This window comes from Ailuropoda melanoleuca, chromosome 12 (assembly GCF_002007445.2).
Source record: "Ailuropoda melanoleuca isolate Jingjing chromosome 12, ASM200744v2, whole genome shotgun sequence".
NCBI lineage: Eukaryota > Metazoa > Chordata > Mammalia > Carnivora > Ursidae > Ailuropoda > Ailuropoda melanoleuca.
The window spans coordinates 72545407-72566406 of NC_048229.1; the positions used below are offsets into that span (position 1 = coordinate 72545407).

The following is a 21000-nucleotide window of genomic DNA, read 5'->3' on the forward strand; positions in this document are numbered from 1 at the left end:
ATAGGCCAATCAACTATGAAGAAATTGAGTCAGTGATAAACAACCTTCCAAATAATAAAACTCCAGGCCTAGGACTTTATTCTAAAGGAATAAAGGAAGCCACTGAAGACTTTAAAGGATATGTGTCAAAAGATCTGTCTGTCTGCTTTAGGGAGCTTGGGTTCAGAGGGTGAGAACAGAAGTGCACAGATGACTTAGAGCATGAGCTCAGGGCCAGGCTGGAGACTGGACAGGCAAAATAACTGCCCACACTCCTCTGCCACACCCTCCCCTTCTGGAGGAATCTTTTGCAGCTGCAACCTTGTGAAAACAGAATGTCCCAAGATACCAGATAGCATTCTAAAGCCAAACAAATGCTATCGTTACAGAAAGGTAAATCAAGACAGGAAAATGATGACACATTCACCACAACTGAAGTGTTTGTTGGGCATATAAGGACCTTTGGCTTGCTCCAAAGCCTATGTGTCTGGGACTTCTTTAGTGTTGCTGGTAATTGGGCACTTGGCTCTAAAGAGAGCTATTTTGAAAATTCTGCATCTCAGTTTTAAAAAGTAAGACGTTCAGGAAAGGGGAGCTGGGTTTAGGTCTCAGAAATATGCATCCCACCTTGCTATCTACCAACAGGATTCCATCAGTCTTTCTGTATCGTCGTATCTCTGCTGTACCCTGCACAGTCCTCACCAGGGGGGAGACCACGTTCATTCCAAGAACTTTCATTTCATGACCAACTGTTATCAAGATGTAGATCACATGACCCTCAAAGGAGTAATGAGTTAGACCCTGCTGCTTTTGCCTGCTTCCCACTTAAAACACACTTATCTTTTTTCTCCCTATTTTATCTTAAAAAATGATTATTTAGCTTTTTACAAAAACAAATACTGTCTTCTAAATGAAAATAATGATTGTGATGATGATGATGTTGGTGGTGATGGTGATGACAATGGTGGTTATGGTGGTGATGATGGTAGTAATTGTGATGGTGATAATGATGATGGTAGTGATAATGGTGGTGGTAATGATGATGATGGTGATGATGATGACAGCCGGGATGGTGATGATGGTAGTAATAGTGATGATGATCATGATGAAGGTGATGATGAAGGTGAAGATGAAAATGTTGGTGGTGTTGGTGATGATGATTGTGGTGATGATGGCAGTGATGGTGATGATGGTGGTGGTGATGGTGATGATGACAATGTTGGTGATGGTGTTGGTAACAATGGTGGTGATGCTGATGCTGTTGGTTATGATGATGATAGTGATGGCTATGTTGATGATGATATCAGTGGGTAACGTGTACTGAGCACGGGCATTGCTCCATGAAATGTTTATGGCTCTTTAGATGTAATAACTTTGAATCCTCACACCAACCCTATAAAGTGAATACCATTTATCCTCATTTACATGTAAACCAAGGCAGGGGTTTCAAATATGGTTCCAAAGACTGTGGTTCTAAACCTGCTCTTTTAATCACCGTCAAACTTTAGTGAACTATTTTTCTTTTTCTTTTTGGAAAAAAAAAATCGATGGGGCTTGTGCATTTGGTAGCAGATGTAAATCACCACCTTCATTTAATTTCCCTCTTCTGACCTTTTTGCCTTCACCATCACTCTCCTCTTCATGCCCTCCTCACACCACCCAGCCACCTGTTAGACTTGTCTGCTTCTTGTTTCCAACTCTCTTCCAGTCACTGTGCCTTTACCTTCAAGGTACATGAGCTTGCCAATGAGTTCTTCCTGCTCCCTGTCCATTTACCTTCTTTACTGTGAGCACCAATTTTGCGGCAGTCTCCAATTCCCTCTGGTGGACTACCCCTTTGTGTGGATTAAGACAGAACATAGAACTCACGTATTTTATCCTGGAGTAATGCTTCTGACATTTGTATTCTGCAGCACTCCAGAGATTCTGAATACTCTTCAAGTTTGGGAAGGAAAAGTTGTCCAAACTGCTTTGTAATTGAATTCAAGAGTGATGGACCAAAAATTATTAATGCATTCTTTCTCTGTGCCAGCTAAAGAGGATTCCATGTTTACTTCACTTTCTAAGTATAAGCTCCGTTAACTTTTAGGGTTATTTCTTTCCAGTCTTTCATTTCCATACCTTGTGTTTTGTTGTTGTTGTTGTTATGCGTTTTTCTAGTTGTAATCATAATTCTACTATATATGGAATTTTAAGGTATTTTTGACAACATTATTATAGCATTACAAAGGCTTCATGTAATGTATTCTGTGAATATAAGATATAATCAATTATAAGGCATGCTGTTATTTTATGTTCCACTAAGAAAGGAAAAAACATTGTCAACTAAACAATGACCCAAAGCTTTCTTCTCTCTCGGAACTTATTATTTCATATCTACTAAGAAAGATTTTTTGACTTATTTAGATAGAGAATTCATCCTATATCATCAGGTGGCCCTTTCCATGCCTTCCCGCAAACATAGTGAATTTGATTACAATACTGAATCATTTTATGATCTTCCTGAAGACATTTTAAATGCCAATCAAAGATCACATGGATAGAACCAACAATGCGCTTATTTCCACTGAAATGAGGAACCCTTCAGTCATGACCAGGTGCACAGGAAAAAAAAAAATCAAAATGGATGAAAGGCAGTCCATGATGTATGATGGCTATATGATAGTTGGATGTGTATATGCCAGACTTGATGTAACTGTTCTCTTAATCAGCAAGTTTCTGCTAAGCTCCTCTTACTGCATGTGTGTGACATTGTGCGTTTCAGTTAGCAATACTGTGATGAATGGGTTCAGGCTTGGGCTGGTGGAGAGGGCCTGACGTTGAAGAAGAGGCACACTCTTGCACACCGCAGCGAAGAGAGAGGGGAGGAAGGAGTCTGCCTCCACCATCCAGCTGTACTTTGTGTGAGCTCCTTGTGGGGGGCAGTTAGATCACTCTTCACCAAAGCCACGGCCTCCAGCTGAAAACGGGGACAGTCCGAAGGGGTCTTTGTGAGGTTGGTGAGCATGACATTGGGAGCTCTGGAACCTTGAGAGGTAGAAGTGGGAGCTGCTATTTATTGGGTGCCAGTGATGTGCCAGGCACCCCCCCATGTCTTTTACACAGTCATAAATATTATCTTAGAAGAGTGATGATGATGACGATGGTGGTGGTGAGGTTGTTCATGATCGTGGTGACATCCGTGGGTGACACGTACTGAGCACTTACTTTGCACCGTGCAATTTTTGTGACTCTGTATATGCAGGACTACACAAAATTCTCACAACACCCTGTAAGAATAGTGCCATTGTGATTCCCATATTACACAGAAATCATATAACCACACATTCTTCATGATAGGTAGATACTGTAATCTTCCTTTTGTAGACCAGGAAACCGAGGGTCAGGGAAGAGAAGCTCAAGTTCACAGGCAAAAACGGGAGGGCAAGTCAAGCCCTGACTCTTTTTGTGACCCTGATCAGACCACCCCTCTCCAGGGTCTTCATTGGAGCTGAAAGGTAGAGAGGAAAGATCCATGGTGCCTCCTGGATTTTCCCCATCCAGGAGCCCTTAGAAGCTGGTGAATGATATTCTCACCCATTTGGAGACTGTGTAAGGTAGTGATGAGAGTACAAACTCTGGAAGCCAGCTGCTGGCCGTGTGACTGGGAGCAAATTATTGCATCTCCCTGAGCCTCTGGTTCCTCATCTGCAAAGTAGGGATAAATAATAACAACTGCCCCAGAGCTGCCGGGAGAATTCGATGGGATAGTATATACATAGTGTTTGGCTCTCAGTCAGTGGTTGCCACTGGTATTGTTTAGCTGCTCTTAGCCAAGGGGTTCATGAGGTAGTTAGCCCCATGAGCAGTCTGGAAGTAGGCTGTCTGAAATCGCCATTACAAACCAGTGGCTCCAAGGTCAACCTCTGACCTTGTGCCTAATGACCAATGTCTGTTGGTCCCAAGGACTGCCAAAGAGTATTCATGGCTGCAGGTACCTATATAGGTACTCGCCTTAGTGTCCAGCCACCACCTCCTGATAAGCCTGAGGTCCCACTTGCAGGCCGTGACACCACATGGGTAAGTCACAGTCCCCTTTCGCAGCTGGTCACAGGGGCCCATGGGTTATTCTGGGCAGGAGAGGTGGAGGAACATAAAGCCAGCTCCCAAGTGGTCCATGTGGCAGCAGTGATTACAGCCAAGGAGAAGCTAAATTCCAGAGGTTTACACTGTCTCCAGGGAATCCACTAATTGAGGAACAACATCCATAAAAAAATAACTCAATACCAGTATGTAAAACTAAAAACAATAACCAAGTGTAAGTGGCTGTCTAGAATTCAGCAAAGGAAGATGAAGTGTCTTTTGCAGGCAGGCACTCACCATGAAGGAGCTAAAGGGCCACGGTGATTCCCCCTCCCCACCTTTGAAGGGCAGGTGCCACCTTTGGCTGTAGAAAGGCTCACCTCTCTGCAGCAGCTTTCAGTACCTTGCTCTGAGTGTTCCTTTGTGTACCACCTGCGAGAAAAAGGACTCTGTTAAGACTGTTTTTAGGGGGCCCGAGGAGGTCTCACTCTGGAACATACAGCCCTGCAGGCAGAGGCGTGCTAGTAAATGCTTAACAACTGGCTCTCTGGAGAAAATAAAGTGCACATGTATGTATATACACACGTACAGTTATTACAAAGTGCTCGGAGAACAAATATTCAGCCCATAATTGACAAATAGTAATAATATACACAATGCTGTTTCTTGTAAATAGTCACCACTGTCTAATTCCGGAACATTTTTATCTTCCCCCAAAGAAACCCCATACCCACTAAGCAGTCATTACCTTTATCCCCCTCTCCATCCCCTAGTAGCCACTAAACTACTTTCTGTCTCTCTCAGTTTGCCTATTCTGAATAGAATATTTCATAGATGTGGATTTTTATGTCTGGTTTATTTCACTTAGCATAATGTTTTCAAATTTCATTTACGTGGTAGCATCTGTCAGTACTCTGTTTCTTTTTACAGCTGAGTAATATTCCATTGCATGTACGGATATACCACATTTTCTTTATCCACTCACGAGTTGATGAACATCGAGTGGCTTCTAGTTCTCCTTCAGCTGGTATGAATTACGCTACTATAATCGTTCATATGGAAGCTTTTGTCTAAACATCTGTTTTCTGTCCTGGTGGGTATATACTTAGCAGTGGAATTTTTGGATCACAGGGCATATTTAACTTTTTGAGAAATCACCAAATGATCCAAGTGATTTTCCACAGTGTCTGCATCATTTTGTATTCCCATTCACAAGGAAGGAGGGTTCCAATTTCTCTGCATCCTTGCCAAGCCAACCTTTTCTGTTTGGTTGTTGTTTTTATATAGCTATCCCAGTAGATGTGAAGTGGCATCTCCTTGGGATTTTGATTTGCATTTCCCTCCTGACTAATGATGTTGAGCATCTTTTTATGTGCTTACTGACCATTTGCATATCTTCTTTGGAGAGTTACCTATTCAAGTCCTTTATCTGTATTTTAATTGGATTATTATGTTTTTTGTTGAGTTGTATTATTCTGGATACTAGAACCTTATTAAATATATGGTTTTCACATATTTTCTTCTATTCTGTAAGTGATCTTTTAACTCTCTTGTTAATATCCTTTGATGAACAAAACTTTAAAATTCAAGAACGTCCAGTTTATTGTTTTTTCTTTTGTTGCTTTTGCTTTTGACGTCATATCTAAGTATCAAAGCAAATCATATGATTGTATTCAGGGGTGAGGAATTGTGTTCCACCTTCAGACTGCGACACTCCAAATTTGCATAGCAGAGAGCATGGATAAGGATGTAGCGAAGAATTGGGGCCATTAGTACAATTTTATCACACCCTGATTGGCTTAGATTGACTCCAGTACATCCCCCAAGAACTTTGCCAACCAAACAGAATCACAGTTCTGCTAGCAAGGAAGGAAGAAGGGCAACTTCAGTAAGGCAGTGAACAGAGCTTATAACACAAGTCTACTGGGGCATTTCACCTATAGGACCCCAAGATCAGGGTTGACCAAAGCATTGTGGGATGGCTGAGGCTGTGTTTGGTAGCTTTTCCAGAAGAACGAGGGTGGTCAGGGAAGGAAATGCCCAGGAAGGCCAAGCCACTCAGCAGGATCCCCATGAGAGAGCTTGAGTGTCCATAGCTCTGTTCTCTGCTCTCCTGGGACAGCTGAGGCTTAGCAGTAACAGATCCCAAGCTTAAAAGGGTAGAGAGCTATTGCAGAGAAAGGAGATCCAAATCTATGCTGATAACCAGGATGCTGGAACAGGGATCTCTGTATTCTGTTGACACTTCGGTGATACCAGGATGAGCTGTAAAGTGTAGAATTTCCTTTCTGTTTCTAGTTCAAATGTATAAATTCTTTTACTACTCAAAGTTGGTATGATACAACACAGACTGTTCAGCTGCTCTTGACTCAAGAATATAAATTGAACATTGGCTTTCCTCATTTTTTTATCCAGTTTTGCCTTCCAGAAGCCCAGATATGACTTCATTTTTAAAATGAAATTTTGCAGGTCATTAGCCCATAATGATTAAATGATTCTGGTCATTAGCATAAAACAGCTGTAGTACACGAGAGGTAACCTTTATATGTTTAAATATTATGCGGTGTGTTCACATAGTGCACAGCAAAGCTATATTTTTTCAGACTATTCAGCCATTATGGCAATGACTTATGATTTCATTCAGAAATGTTGCAAATGCAGTTCATCATTTCAGTGGGGTAAACATTGCCTAGCATAGTTCCTAAGAGGAAACCAGGTCAGAAACGGGAATTTTTGACAAGAAAGAGCCCACAGCAGGTAGGGCTTAGTAAGGCTCATGCCATATGGTAAAGTTCTTCATATCTCAGGCTTTTGAGTAGCAATGACCTGGATCCGAGTCCCTCTACCTGTGTCCCCTTAGGCAAAATACTTAAACTCTCTGAATACCAATTTCCTCATCCAAAAAAAAGGGGTGTGTGTGTGTAAATTATACCTAGCTCTTAGGGCTGTGGTGAGATTCAGTGAGGGAAAGGCTTCATGTGGTCAGCACAATGCCTGACCCATAGTGAACTCTCAGCAACTTGGAGCTGCTGCTGCTATTACTGCTTTTGTCGGCGTTGTTACTCGTACGTGCTGGTATGCTAATGGTGATGCTCTGGCCAGGGAAGATGGGGACCCACGTCTTTCGACAGTGAGCCCAGGTGGGACCTGACCATTGCAGAAGGTTCAGCAACAGGATATGGAAGTGTCAGCTGTGGCTGTTGGTACCTGTCTGCCCTTGGCTAGGTCTGTGACAAAGAACTGACTTGCCTTTTGTATATTAACTCTGTGCCCAGCATCCTGCAGATCTGCATGGTTGATCAGTTAATCTTGTCATTATCATAGAAGCATTCTGATAAGTCTGTAAATAATAGGAGTTGGAGTCTTCAGGCTGATTCTTGAGCTGGCAGTTTCTTTAGTCAACCCAATGTGCACGTTGGTGGTTAAGGAGATCCCTTCTTGAAGAATAGTGCTGGCGGCGGTGACGGCAATAGGGATAATGTTGATCGTGATGGTGGTAACAGCCTGAATTTATCAAGGGCTCAAAAGATAGTAGATATTGTGCTAAATGCTTTACAGGCATTATGTCATTTACATTTCACAGAGACTCTGTCCTACATACAAGGAAAATGAGGCGCAAACTCTTTAAATAACTTAGTCCCAATCTCAAGTAAAGAACTTGAGTCTAGCAATCTGGCCCCAGAAAGCTGGCTCTTGACTACTGTGTCCCTCTGTCCAGCTGTTTTGTCAATGTGAAGACTGGGAAGGAAGCCCTTAAATTCTGAGAGCCACCCGCAGACTGCAGCAAAGTGTTTTCTCTGGCCTTGGTCTCAATGGAGTGGGTACTTACAAGTTCCTCTATATCAAACCTGGGGTGTTAGGCCACTGCTGGGTCTTCCTGATTCTAAAGCAGCACCAGAGTGCACATAGATATCTGGAAAAATGTTGCCTGGAAGTGCCAAGCCTCACTTACCCATTTAACACTGATTTCCAAACCTGGCTCTTCAATTTCATTCCTTTTTTCAACAAATACAGAACCTTCACCGGGCCAGCCTCTGGGAATTCAGTCTAGTTGGTCGGTCCCTTGTGTTTCTCAACCTCAGTTTTCTCATCTATAAAATGGGGATAACAATGACATCTACCTAATATATTTGAATATAGAATGAGACATTGTACTCAAAATGTCGTGTAAAGTTACTGGCAGATACTAAGAACCCAGTAAATACTGGCTGTCATCATCATCATCATCATCATCATCATCATCATCATCATCATCATCATAGTGACCAAATGGATACAGAAACATAAGGTTCACGTTAGTGGAAATAATGAAAGATAATTGAATGAAAGGGAAATCTGTGTGATATGGTGGTAAGGCAAAACACATACACCCACACACACACACACACACGCACAAAAAACCCTTTTGTGAATGTTTTTATCTTAAGGATCCAAGACCTATCAATGCTTTCTCAAATAGGGTGTGGTAAATAATTTAGGCTGCTGATGAGAATGGCTTTGAATGTTTACCTAGCTATCATATTGAAAAACACTTCTCACCTTCCTTCCAGAGCCTTCTTCTTTTAATCAGGATTGGCTAACTACTGTAAAGGAGAACTCCCAAAACTGAAGTTGATTTCTTGTTCAAGTAACAAATCAGTGTAGGCATTCAGCAGCTGTGATCCAGGGACCCAGGCTTTGACATCTTGGGTTCAACCATCCCCTAGGCCTCCAGATCTTCTGCTGGATCCTCAAAATCCAGACACTGGATGGGGGAAGAAAAAGAACAAGACTCCTAGGAGGTTTTTATGGGTCAAGTCTAGAAGCAATGAGGCCACTTCTACCTACTTTCCATTGGCCAGAACTCAGTCACATGGTCAAAGCCAACTGCAAGGGAGTCTGGGAAATGTCATGTAGCAATGCCACCAGGAATCAAGAGGAAAGTTTCCAGGGACACATTGCCTTCTCTGCCTTGGTGTCTACTATTGACTGCTTACTTTATTGCTTTTGTTTTTATTTTTTTTTTGAAGATGCATTTATTTATTTTAGAGCACAAATGGGAGGGGCTGAGGGAGAGGGAGAGAGAATCTCAAACAGACTCCCTGCTGAGCACAGAGCCCAACTTGGGGCTTGATCTCGGGACACAGATCAGGACCTGAGCCGAAACCGAGAGTCAGACGCTTCACCAACTGTGCCACCCAGACGCCCCTACTGTATTGCTTCTAAATTGCACAGTCTTGTACAAACCACACCAGTTTTATTTAGACTGTTGGAAAATAATTAATTATTGTCCGTATGCATTGTAAATATGTCTGCTTATTTGTATCATTGCAATGTATCAGAAAGAACCCTGGCCGGGCTAGGAGCCAGAACTGTGCTTTCTGTTGGCAGATCAGCCTTTCAGCCATTTATTGCTTGGTGAGCCCAGGCTGCCTTAGGAGACCTCTTTGTCTTAAGTTTCCTTATCAGTAGAATTGATGAAATTGTACCTGCCCTGCCTACTGTGTTGGGTGAGGATGACACAACATCATCTGTGAAAGTACCTTGTAACCAAGAGAACCTGCTTCGGCAGGGGAGAGACTGTCTCAAGGCAGCCATTTCTTAGCTGAATAAGACACATTCAGAAAAAAACATATTGCATAACCATGTGTTACCCAAGACATGCCTCTTTGTCTGTAAGGGCCAAAGTGGTAGAAATAAATGAAAGTCAGAGAATAAAGGTCAGTCCTCAGCCCCAAGCTGATACTCATTTCCCCAGATCCCCAGAGCAGAGCCATTCCCGTTGACGCTCACTGGAAGAGGCATTCCACGGGCAGCGTGGTATCCAGGCAGGAGTGCTGGGCATACAGACCCAGGCTCCATCTCACCCCCGATTCTGCTGTTTTTCCATCCTCGGACTACTCAAGTCAATATTCCTGAACTCCCGTTTGCTCCTCTGAAAAACGAGAAGATCCATCCAGCTTCGAGAGACTTTGATGAGGGCAAATAGTAGAATAGAACATCACTGGGCCAAGAAACATCACGGGAGCGGCAAGAGGGCTCGGCCCATCAAGTCCAAACTGCTCCTGTGTCTGAAGAAGCTGAGGCCCAGGAGACGGGTGACTCACCCATGTTCCATAGGGACAGGGAAGTAGAACCCACACACCCTGGTGCCAAGCCTGCTGGTCCTTTAAACCCGCTGCGCTGTCCTCGTAACATCAGCAAAGTCGGTTTGCTTTTTGCGGAAGTGAAGGCACCCAATGCAAGGATATCAGTGCCATTTTTAATCCAAACTGAGGTTCCACTCTTCTCTTCTGGAATCTGGGTCACAAAATGTGAAAGTCAGGTTCGGATTGACAGTGCTTTTCAAACGAGGAGGAAAAAAAAAAGTGCCTTTCCCTAGCTGGAGGTCAAATGTCAAAAAAGCTAATAACAGAAGGAGAAGGACCCAAGGATATAATCCACAAATGAAAAAACCAGTGAGATGAGGGAACAAAAGATATATTATCATTAATATGCTGCTTTTTGTTATGTACTCATGCTCCAAGAATTCTTGTACAGACCGTACCCACGTCCTTAGGCAGAAAGCACCTTATCATTCACCAGCTTAGCTATATAATATATTTCCCCCCCGCCCAGGGGAGGTTTTTTTTTTCCCCCAAAGAGATTTACAATGATTCTTTCCCTGTAGGTTTTTCTTGATACATATATATTTTTAATTTCTCATCGTCTCAGGGGTAAATAAATATATTAAAATAAGCTATGGGATGTATGGCAGAGTATAACAATGATAAATGATGTTGTGTGTAATTTTTCTACTATTAACATAAAGTAATATAAACTGAAGGACACTAGTCTATTGAGAGACTTAGAAGCTAATGTTCCATATCAGATGTGGCCAATGTCAGGACTGAATACAGATTAGGCAGTGTCCTTTTCTCCCCAGGGGAATTAAAGTTTGAGACACCACTAGCTGCCAGTGGTTTTACGGCATTTTGTTGGGGCCCGTGGTGCCTTTCTTGGTCTATTAATTCAGGAGCCGTAAATGACAATGTGAGCAAAATGCTTTTCCGGTGGGATGCATTTCATTTATGCGTGCTTGTGTCACCCGCACCTCGTCAATCCGTTTTGTCACAATAAGTGTTTTTAAATTGTGTGGATTACCCCCACTTCATTATGGTCCCTAGCACTGGGGTCTTACTCAAGGCTATTATGTAAAGTTGGGAAATAGTTAAAACTCTGTGTTTCCCAAGAGAAAGGGGGAAGCAGTGCAGAAAAGTTCATCGGAGTTATTAGACTTGTCTCTGGTGTCCTTTATCAGTGGACAGTTTGTGGCCAGGGTGCGCTTTACAGGGAGGAATGAAAACCCCAGGGTAGGTGCTTATCAAAATCCCCTCTGCACTTCTTTTTTTTTTTTTTTAACTTCAAGGTGTCCATCTGGGTTTGGAAACACATATTCAAGCAAACATGATTACTACATTTTTAAGAACTCATCAACATTTAAGATTTTTCTTTTGAAAGTGATGATCTCACCAATATGATATCCTCTGAAAGCAGGAGGAGTTTTATTTTATTTTAAATAATCTCTTTGTAACATTTCATTTTAGAGCGCGGAAATCTACTCCAAATGCTTCCTTAGATGGCTGAGGAGAGCAGAACCCAGAGAGGGACTTGTTCAAGGTTACCCAGCTAGCTCCCTGATGGCCCATCTGAACTCTGACCCCCACTTCTCTGGCACTTACTTGCTGTCCTTTCTGCTCCCCATGTGGCCCCTTCTCGTTATGTCCTTCAAAAACACACTCTAAAGGAAATATGGAAAAAGATAAAAGGGGAAGTGGACAAGCCATTCTGAGAACAAATCCAGTTAGATACCTTTGGTTGTGTTGACAGGATCTGCAGAAATTATACACAGCGTAAAAGCTAAAAATACCTATTCATCGTAGTTCCGAAGACATTTGTAACTTTAGAAAAATTTTGTGCGAATAAATACTTTTCCTTGAGATTTGTCCTGGCTCGAAGGCGTGAGTTGGGAACTTCTCCCACGTCTGGAATTCGAGGATTGGGGTTCAGATTAACTCTTTTTCTCTCCCACCCCATTAAAATGGGCAGAAGGGAGCTAACACTTGGGTTTCACCACACACATTGTTATCCTTTGGGTTGGCTCTGAGATGATAACGTTTGTCACGGTTCATAAATTTTATCTTTGCACTAAAAACAGGGTTAGAATATCTTCAATGCAATTATAAAAATGTATTAAAACTGAGAAGGAGAAAAAATATGGTGGTAGATGCGATTTTAATGATTGTATAAATGTTCACTGTTCCGTGGCAAAGAAAAAAAGTCGTGCTTTTCAGCCACAGTATTTCAGAGGAATGCCAGGGAAGGGCTGGATTTCCCATAAATGCATGCCATGTGCTTTCAGCACAAAGCCAGATATGCTGCCCTGAGATTTTGCTTGGGAAGGGGTGAGCAGATGGAGCAATGCGATGCGTGCAGGTTATTTTTCTGTGGGACCCTGTAGACACCGGGTGTGAAAATCACCCAGAAGGAGCTATTGCTCTCAGCTTCTTCCTTCTCCTAAGAATTAGGAGGGCTGGGGAACAGGAGTAAGCATGGGAGATCAGAATTAGCCCTTGACAGGCAGCGCCACGCAGACTGTCCTCACTGATAGGATTTGTCATACACTTCCTTTGCTAAAAGGTTTGCAACATCCGCTGACGACCAATGGGAAAGCTTGACACCACAAAGATTAAACTGCAGATATTTGAGGGGGTTCATATGGAAGCTCTCCTGATTTCAGATTGCTTTTCAGATGAGAGAATTATTCAAAAACCCAAAAGCTTAGTTGTATCACGCTTGTTGGCAACCATAGCAAACTTCTCTATAGATTTACATGTTCTCCAATGCACTCACTTGACTCATTTTCTTCGTCAACAAATAAACTGGTGTTTAGAGAGTTGTGGCAGGGTGTTCCCCAGTATAAAATATTAAGCAGCAAGCTGTGTTAGGAAAGTTTTATAAAATACAACATTTGTAGTCATGAATATTGCCGATGTAACAGTTTCTTTCTTCGATGGTGCAGTTTTCTGGGTAATTGGGTATGTAATTCCCCCTCCTTCTTATTCTTTAGGAACTGTTGGCATTTTAACTTCCAGTTAAGATATTTACGCCTCCATCATTTGAATGCAATTGAAATTGATAAGGAATCCGGTACTTATTGGGGGGGGTGCTCCCCTTCGTTTCTGAACGAGGAGTTTTAAAGTTGGCAGTGGTGAGTTTTGGATAGAGACCTCTTCTGAGCTTATGCACACACCCTTAGTCCCTCTCCTTACTGTATATGGATCAGTTACATTTCACTTTCAGACAAAAGGACTTTTCAATTTTTGATTCAAACACTAAAGGTGTGTAGGATTTGTGATCTAAACAAGGGTTTTGTTATTTCATAGATTTTTGAAGTCAGATTCCCCTGATGTGAAATGCACTGGTTTTGTGATTTGGGGGAAATCACTTAACCTCTGTCAACCTTTTATCAGCGAAATGGGATAAAAATAGTACCCGACTTGCAGGTTAAATGAGAATTTAATGAGATAATGCCTGTGAACAGCCGATCACGAAGTCTGGCACAGAATAATTGCTTCTGCTGCTGCCTCTTCTTAGTGTTATTGTTATTAGCATGATTGTCAGTGTGAAAATGACTATGGATGTGCCCATGAGTAATTCTCACTCTTTTAAGTATACAGCTATATTAAACACAAAGTGCAACTTTTTTTTTTTTTTTGGCTATTTGTTGAATGCATACAGACCCATTCTTTATATAGACTCTGTATGAGACTTTCGAGGTTTGTTGAATTTCCCTTCCCTTCGTGGGAAGGGACATGAGCTGTTGCAAAGAGACGGAGGGTAGTTCTGTGAATGCAAGTGGATGAGTGAAAGGAATAAGGTGAATACTGGGAAAACAAATCCGTTTAAATAGCAAGTTAATGGTTTGTGGACGGCTTTGGAAATCCACTACGTTAATCTGGAATTTTCTGTACCACTGGAGTCTAAGTTGAGGATGGAGACTATGCATTTCCCCCTGAAACCTAGTCCATAGCTTCGTTCTTAGCATGTACTTAGTAGATTTTTGTGACTGTAATGATTCAGTACTGAATCAGTAGACGGCAAATGGTTGAGGAAAGAAATCGGTGAGAAAGATGAGCTGACTTCCATCACCAGGCCTGCCATGGCGTTCCCGGTGCTTAGCACTGGGGCTGGCATGTAGTAGGTGTGCCATAAAAAATATATTGGAATCAGTTATAATATAATGCCCATTTAATATCAATATCAATCAATATAATTAATATCAATTAATATATAATATTAACTGTATAAAATCCAACTTTGAAGATCCAACAGTCCTAATTTATTCCACTCTCAGGATATGTCAACCTTAGCACATACCCCACAGTTCCCTTCTAACGTAAAAATGTTTGGCTGTGCAGAAATAAGACCTTTTTTACCCCCTCAAACCACCATTTTGCTCAAGTGTGTTATTTTAGTGGCTTTACGGTACATTTCTTGTGGCCAAAGAAGCTATTGTCAAGTTGATCTCTGCTCTCAAGTGTAGAATTTATTTGTCAGGCTCATGCCGAATTCTGTTTTATATGGAGATTTTTTGCACTTGTGCAGAAAAGCATTGTGTGGTTTTAAAGGATATTCCTGGAAGTAAAATCATAAGGGATCTGTAGGAAACGTGTACGATGGAGAAATTCTAACAGAATTGAACAAATAAAAGTCAGAACTCAAAAATTGAATACTGCCCTGTTTTGCCTAAATTGCCGTTAGCAGATTGAGGTGCGTGTGTGTGCGTGCGCATGTGTGTATGCACGCACGTGGGCAGGTGGTATGTGGAGAAGCTGGAGAAAGGGAGGAGCACCTCCTTCTCTGCGGAGTGATAGACATGAGGGTAGGCAGAACCGCATCCACGGTAAGATGGAAACTCCTCTTTCTTACAAGAGACTCCTCTCTCCTTCTTTCCCCAAGTGCCACCCTCACCAGTGGAGGTTGATGGCAGATGGGTCTGATAGTGTGTGTCCTGCCGGGAACAGTCCTCTGTCACTGCTTCTTAATAAGGTCCGGGCTTCTCTCGAAGAGCTCAGGAATTTCTGTCCCTCATCTGCGCCTTCCCCCCAACACTGCTCGCCCTCACTAATAAATTCCGAGGGCTGACATTGCCTGAGCCGGCTGGTCTTTGCCCTCAATTTCATTGAGATGGGCCATTGAAAACTCATTACAAGCTGTTTAGACTCTGACTTTGACTTTTGCTCGGCAGCGAGCAAAATTAACAGCTCTTGGAGGTAGCAAAAAAGGCACTCAGCCAAATAAAAAAAAAATAAAAAATGAAAGAATTGAAATGATGAGAAAAGACTTTTAATATTATCACCATTAGTCATGCAAACAAGCGCACATCCAAAAGCGCATATGTTCTGCATGTGGCTCTCATTTGGAGCCTGGTGTGGGTTGTGGTTCCCCCACTGGAGACAAATTCATGCTCAGGCCTTACACGCAGCTCAGAATTTTTTACATGTCAAGCAATGAGCCTTTGAGTGTAGCAGAACTGCTTCATAAATTTAACTATCACTTTCGAATTTCTGTTTTTTTCTAATTTAGTGCTTGATAGTTTTTTATGTGATAATTTAAAAATGCTGTTTATAGCAAAAGTTACCTTGATAGTACAGGTGTGCACAGAAAATTCACAGCCATCAATAAAAAGAAAAAAAAAATCCCGTTTATACTGTAGGCATTCTGTGATTCTAAGGATGTAACCGGGGCAGTATTACAGGTTTTAAAAGCAGCCCAATTAATCTAAATTTCTTCAAAAGTAACAGCTCCTGAAAGATTTAAGTAGTGCTCCTGGTATCTATGGGTGGTTTCCATCTGTATTTGGGGAGCTCATACAAAATGTCTCTTTCTCCTGATATTTGCAACACATCTTAAAAATAAAGATATACGTGTGTATATGGTTGTATCAATGGAAGTTAAGAATATTACTGCCAAAACATCAAAGTTTAAAAAATAGACTGTAAAATTTTTAGGATAGGCAAAGGAATCTTAACCGGGAAAGGAAAAATATATTTGGGGACAGTGGGGTGCCTGATTAGTTACCTAGCACTTCTGAACAGTCAAACACAGACAGGAGCCACCGTGAGGGTGTATAGAAGGTGGTGAGTTCCATGTTGGATTTTAGGTCATTCGTTGCTCAGACGTAAATAACCTCTCACTTCGGCGAAACGTGTTAAGTGTCAAGTAGAAGTTACCATCATGCTTTCCCAGCCTTCTTTAACTGTTCGTATGACCGTATCTCCATGAGGATATCCAGTTTGTCTTTTGGTTCCTCTAAAAACCGTCAGGGACGGTGTCAGGATTTGTGAATACAGAAATGAGTAAGATGTTTTCCTGCCTTGTCAGGTCCCCTGTGTGGGGTCCCCTTTCTAGCATCCTGGCAATATTTTTCTCATCTTCTGAACCCTGTGGAATAAACCCAGTACCATCCCATACCCCCAAGAGACAGCAGTAGAAGATCTACTTAAGCCATGAAGTCTTTGAGAGCCAAACTAGGAAATGAGTCCAAAGCCACTCGAGACTCTAGATAGATCTTAGCAGTCAAAGCAATAAATGTACAATCCCATAAATCTAAACTTTCTGGTATATTCATTAGGCATTTCTGTTTTCTTTTCCTTCAAATGTTCCATTCAATTCCCTAGTATAATAAGCCTTCCAAATTCTTAGTGTCTCTCCATAGCCAAGCCGTTATCTTTTTCCTCTCAGGATTTCTTCCATGGGAACGCATTATGTGGCCATTGGGCGTCTTTGATGAGGGAATTAAAGCATTTGCCTATTCTGTAGCGTTTGATTAAAGTTTGACCAGGTTCCAGTGACTATTGTTGCATAACAAACCACACCAAAACTTAATGGTTTAAAATGACGACATTTATGTTGTTCCTGAATCTGTGGTTTCGGCAGGGCTGGAAGAAGTGGCTTGTCTCTGCTCCAGTCAGCATCAGCTGAGGCAGCTTATAAACCAGGGGTAGGGGTGGGGTCTTGTGAGGGGGTTCATTTGAGCATTGTTCATGGATGAATCTGAGGTTGATCCTGACTGTTGGCTGGAACACCTACACTTCCTCACAATATGGCAGCTGGGTTCTAGAGTCAGTGTCCTGAGAGAGCCGTACTTACTCTGTGTAGCTCTTTATGACCTAGCCGGAGAAGTCACATAGCATTGTTTCTTCTGCATCCTATTTGTGCAGGTGGTCCCAGGGCTACAGGGAGAGGAAATAGACCCCATATCTTGATGGGGCAATGAAAAGGTTCTGGAAGGGAATGTGTGACTAGAAATATTGCCATGGCCACTTCTGAAAAGTACAGTGTGCCACAGATCGTAAGAAAAGGTTAATATCCTGAAGTGGCATGCTGGAAAAAGAAGTGTTATTTAGGAGTCAGTAAACCTGGGTTTGAGTCCCTCTTCCACCCATTACTAACTGCATGATTGAACCTCAGTGTGCTCATCTACAAAATGGGGACACTGATGCCGGCACCATGCGTTTGTGCTGAGGATTGCGCAGATAAAATATGTTATATGGGCAAGTGTCCACCGAGTGCCTGGTACAGACTGGACGCTCAATAAATCTTTGGTGAGTTAGTTTATTGAATCAGAATCTGTACATTATAGCCATTATTTAGTTTTATTGTGTCCTAATCTATGTCACCGAGTACATCCTTGCTGTTTTTCATGAATTTTCCTCTGAGTCGCAACATGCTGCTGGCCAATGAAGGTCAGGGAGGAAACAGATTAACAGCATCTCATACCACAATGTCAAAATACTTAAAAGTGTTTACAGAGCTTGGTGACACCCAGTGAATTTAAAACAAGAAGACCGGAGCAGAAGTAAAGCTATTCTTGTTCTTCTAAGCTCGGGTAAGGGCCTTGATGTTTTATGGTTGTTTTAAGGCCCATTAATCGTTGAATCATGAGACCATGTAAAAAATGACAGCTTTAACATCCAGGGCTCAGGTTTATTTTAAATATTTTTGCTTCTACCCTGTTTCTAATTAATAACAGTGGTTAAAACTTGATTCAAATATGGCAAAAGCAGGACGCCATGGGATAAAGCAGCTCGATTTCACTTGGGAGGATTTTATGGCTTCTAGAAAGACATATTTCCTTAGGTTGGAATGTTCCAGCCTTTATCAGCCATTAGCTGATTCTCAGAAAGAGGGAACTACTTACTATTGTATAATCAGGATTGCTTTAAACAGGCCTGAGCAGACTTCAGAGCACTGCTGTCTAACATGGTAGCTACTAGCCACATGTAGTTATTTAAAGTTAAATGAATTTAAATTATATGAATTTTTAAAAAGTCACTACTGCAGTCATACTGACCACATTTTGAGTGTTGAGGAGCTGCACGTGGCTACCATGTTGGACAGCTCACCCCACAACATTTTCATCGTTGCAGAAAGTTTAATTGGGCAGCACTGCTTTACAGGTTGGTTCTCCTTTTTTCTTCCCCCCACCTTGATTCAGATTAAAGTCAACCAGCTCAAATGTTCCATCTTCTCTCAAAGTCCTGATGCCCAAAGGCATCCCCTTACCCTATTTGAAGAACCTTCTAGGGCATGGCCCAACTGATTGAACTCCCTACACCAACTACCCCCCCCACCTTCTTCTTAGCGCCCATGACATCCAGCCTCAGTGTCCTATCCTCTGCCAGCCTTTCCACGTCCTCCTCCTCGGACACCCTCAAGGAGTCCAGACTTGCAGTCCTCTTTAAGAGCAATGCTTCACCCCTCTGGACTATGGAGTTACTGTATGGTTTCTTTAAATCTATATATGCTGTGAGTATGGTATTCTAGATGGAATAAATAATAGGTCTTTATGTAGGTGCCAATGGTTTTCAAATGTGGGAAAATGCTGTCGTGATGTATAAAGAGAAATCATTTTACAGTGTTACTGAATGCATAGTAGTTTCGATCATTATGTATTTACACAGTCAATGCTAACAAAGAGTGTAGGTGTCTGAATTTCTGATGCCGTTGAAGGTGTTCTCATAGTAGTAAAGTGTGCAACCACTGGGGAGAGGAGACAAGTCTGTTCATGGATGTGGGAAGCAGGGGGTTCTTCTTCAGTGCGTCATTAATTTCAACATAGTCTCCAACAGAAAAATAAGGCAACATGTCTAATTTCCTGAGCCCATATAATCTTCACACAAGACCTAAGCAGTCAGTATTAATGTCCCTACTCAAAAGGTGACTAAACTGATCTTCCAAGAGTTTAATTTTCGCAGGGCTCTTGTGTGTGGTCTTGACCACTATCTTGAACTGCTGTTCGAGTCCACCCATCAACCCCAATGATAGCCACTCGTTTGAACTTACGTAATATAATTGCATGGCTTGGTGGAGCCATCTAAATTCTGTTAGGCCGTTAGCCAGTGCCACCATTAGGAGGAAATGTCATGCACTTGATCTGAATGTACTTAGGGGAACTCTTAGGACCTGATGAATTATTATGGGGAGTTTTATGGCCCCACAGGTCACAGGATTCGTACTAACTGTAGCTAATGAGCTATGGATGCCATGAAGCACCAGGATACATGGTGTTCCAGGTGGAGAGAGCAAGTTCTCTCCATTCCCCCTGCCCTGCTCCCTTTTCAGAGACAATCTTAACTCAGATGAGAAAATGTACAAATGCTTTTCCTGGATGGTTCGCTTTGGCCCATGTGTCCTATTACTTGGAATGAGTGTCAGAGCAGAATGTTTTTAGAAATTTTGTGCGGGGAAAGGGGGAAACAGAAACCAAAGCAAAGCCAAGGGAGATAAAAAAAAAAAAAAATCCAGCGCAGCCGTCTGGGAAGGAGAACTTTTTTTTTTTTTAAAGATTTTTTAAAAATTTTTAAGTAATTTCTACACCCAGCGTGGGTCTTAAACTCACAGCCCCAAGATCAAGAGTTGCATGTTCTGGGCGCCTGGGTGGCACAGCAGTTAAGCGTCTGCCTTCGGCTCAGGGCGTGATCCCGGCGTTATGGGATCGAGCCCCACATCAGGCTCCTCTGCTGTGGGCCTTCTTCTTCCTCTCCCACTCCCCCTGCTTGTGTTCCCTCTCTCGCTGTCTGTCTCTATCTCTGTCGAATAAATAAATAAAATCTTAAAAAAAAAAAAGAGTTGCATGTTCTACCGACTAAGCCAGCCAGATACCCCAAAAAACATCGTTTTGAATGAAAATATTTTTATTGTATTTGATATGATTTGCTTCCCGAGTAGGTACAACTAAGATAATCTGTCCTTAACTTTCAGACTAATAGCTGAAGGCTGTCCCTCCACCCCAGCTGCTCATGTGTCCCCTGCCATTGCCCCCCCCACCTTCTTCTTGCCCCCTAGTAGGTGAAAGTCCTGCTTTTCTCTGTGGTGTCTCTTTTCTTTCATTCCTCCCATCATTTTTTTTTAAAATAATTTCAGAGATTTAATCCAGGACTCAAGGGCTCTGTCTGCTTCCACTACCTTCCAGTAAGGGAACAAATGTATCTGCTTAGCAGGCTGCCTTGGCTTCATTTTTCCCTGTGAGTGTGATGACAGTTTCTTAAAACTTAGTTGGAAAGGAAGAAAGAGAGGGAGGATTGTGTCACCCTTTGTGCATCCACATAGGAGCTCTTGTAAAGCTCTTAGGTCGCTGTTCCCAAGGGATGACCACCACATGGGGTGGCTCAGTCACACATGTCCATAAACTTGCCCTCTTCCCCTGGGTCAGCAGTCCACACTCACCTCCCTCAAGGCATGTTCTTCCTTGAGGACCCTTGGTATCCTGTTTATCTAGCAAATCTCATAGCACTAGAGAAGCATTAAGAACAGGGATCCTCCAGGGGGAAAGAGTTAAGGTCTCATTTCCTTTGCTTGCAGGTCATTTCTCAGCCCCTTATACAAATCTCCAAAGCCCTCAACCAGAGACCTGAGAGTTGTGGAAAGAGCAGC

At 42.2% G+C, this 21000-nt stretch overlaps 1 protein-coding gene across 2 annotated transcripts in view; it reads left to right on the top strand.

Moving 5' to 3' along the window:
- Nucleotides 1-21000, top strand: part of WWOX (WW domain containing oxidoreductase) — a 1195262-nt gene that overhangs the window by 697648 nt on the left and 476614 nt on the right. The window lies entirely within an intron of this gene.